Source organism: Leptonychotes weddellii, chromosome 4, assembly GCF_054177405.1.
Source record: "Leptonychotes weddellii isolate Sample4059 chromosome 4, ASM5417740v2, whole genome shotgun sequence".
Lineage (NCBI taxonomy): Eukaryota > Metazoa > Chordata > Mammalia > Carnivora > Phocidae > Leptonychotes > Leptonychotes weddellii.
Genome location: NC_138372.1, coordinates 122,376,018 through 122,378,022, shown reverse-complemented (window position 1 = coordinate 122,378,022; position 2,005 = coordinate 122,376,018). Strand labels below are relative to the sequence as shown.

At 41.5% G+C, this 2,005-nt stretch overlaps 1 pseudogene; it reads right to left on the bottom strand.

The window, feature by feature from the left end:
* Positions 1-412: 412 nt before the first annotated feature.
* Positions 413-856, bottom strand: LOC102745915 (small ribosomal subunit protein eS24 pseudogene; annotated as a pseudogene).
* Between the last annotated feature and the right edge of the window lie 1,149 nt (positions 857-2,005).

The window sequence follows — 2,005 nt, the reverse complement described above, 5'->3', positions numbered from 1 at the left end:
CCTTCATCTTCAAAGCCAGCAACTGTAAATGGAATCTTTCCCATGCTTCTAATCTCTCCTGCCTCTCCTTCTATCATGGCATCTCTCAGTCTCCTGCTGGAAAAGTTCCCAGCTTTTAAGAGCTCATGTAACTAGATTGGCCCCACCTAATAATCCAGAATAATCTCCCCATCTCAAAATCTCTAACCTTAATCCCTAGCTTTTGTTTAGGTTTAGGATGTCGACATCTTTAAGAATCCTTATTCCACCTAGCACAGGAGTTTCAATGTCCACTATAATATATTTAATTTCTAGGAACTCTTTGTTCTTTTTTTAAGGTTATTTATTTAACATTCTTAGTTTATTAATCATCTCATGAAAAATCTCCACAATCACCACAGATAAAGCCACTGCAGCATGTTTACTTCTTCTGTTGTCCAATCTCCAGCTCACTTTTTGCCAGCACCAACGTTGGCTTTTGCAGTCCCCCTGACTTTCTTCATTCTGTTCTTGCATTCCTTTCGCTGTTTTCTTGACATCTTTTTCTTCTCATACAGGTCATGTTTGCAAGTCTATGTTTGGGTTCATTTTTCTTTGCATAATCCAAGGAATCATATATCATGCCAAAGCCAATTGTCTTGCCACTAACAAAATGGGTTCTGAATCCAAATACAAATATGACATCTGGTGTGGTCTTGTACATTTTGGCTAGTTTTTCCCAAATTTCTGTCTTAGGTACTGTTGTCTTTCCAGGGTGAAGGACATAATTGACCATCTGTTTCCGCTGAAGTAGTCGGTTGGTCATGAACTTCCTGGTCCGGATAGTTACTGTGTCGTTCATGATGGCGGCCAAGCTTCACGCAGTCGGGGAGGAAAAGGGCAGGCTTTTATTTATTTATTCGAGAGAGAGAGAGAGATAGCTAGAGAGAGCTAAAAATGAGGGGGGAGAGGGAGAAGCAGGCTTCTCACTGAACAGGGAGCCTGATGTGGGACTCGATCCCAGGGCCCTGGGATCATGACCTGAGCTGAAGGCAGACACTTAAGCTACTGAGTCACCCAGGTGCACCTGTTCTTTTTTGTTAGCAAATTTTTGTTTCATGTTTGGGATATCTTTACTTCTCTCTCTGAATGTAATAATGATAGTTAAGAAAAAAAAAATGTTTGTTTTCTTCTCCCTGTGTAGTTTGTTTCTTGTAAGTTGCCTTTTTGTTGTGTTTATTTTGGTCCCTATCTTCCATTGTGAAACTATCTCTTGGTTTGGGGCTGCCTGCTATTGGGCATTAAGTAGCTGATCGGTCTCTCCAGGTTCCTGAACAAGACTTGTAGGTCCTGGGTTTGAGGGTAAGGTGATCTGGCTTTTTCAATATCAACATTTTAGTTTTGTTTTGTTTTTCTTGGGTTGGTCAAATTCTTGAGAGATGGATCTTTCAGTCCCCTGCTTTCTAGGTATTCTTGCTTTTATAGGCCTGGCTGTCCACATTCTGGGAACCAAGGAAGGGGAAGATGGGAAACCTTACCATTCATGATGTAAACAGCTAATGAATTTCTCTGCTTGCAATAGGAAGTCACCTTCAAATGTACTTACTGTCCTGTACTAAGAGATTGTCCAGTTTCCTTCCCTAGAGAAATCACCTCAGTCTTCTGTGCAGAGCTAGGGAGGGAATTGAAACCTAATTCCTTTTTATTTTTATTTTATTTATTTATTTATTTATTTAGAAAGATTTTATTTATTTATTTGACAGAGAGAGCACAAGCAGGGGTAGTGGCAGGCAGAGGGAGAGGGAGAAGCAGGCTCCCCACTGAGCAGGGAGCCTGGTGTGGGGCTCAATCCCAGGACCCTGGGATCATGACCTGGGCTGAAGGCAGACACTTAACCGACTGAGCCACCCAGGTACCCCAACCTAATTCCTTTTTAGGTAGACTTTCAACCAATCTTCCTGGTTTGAACCTCACTTTCTGTATCCACAGATACCTGGTGTCAAATCTTGAGGTTTTGGAAGTTCTGTAGTAGAATTAGGTTCTTCTT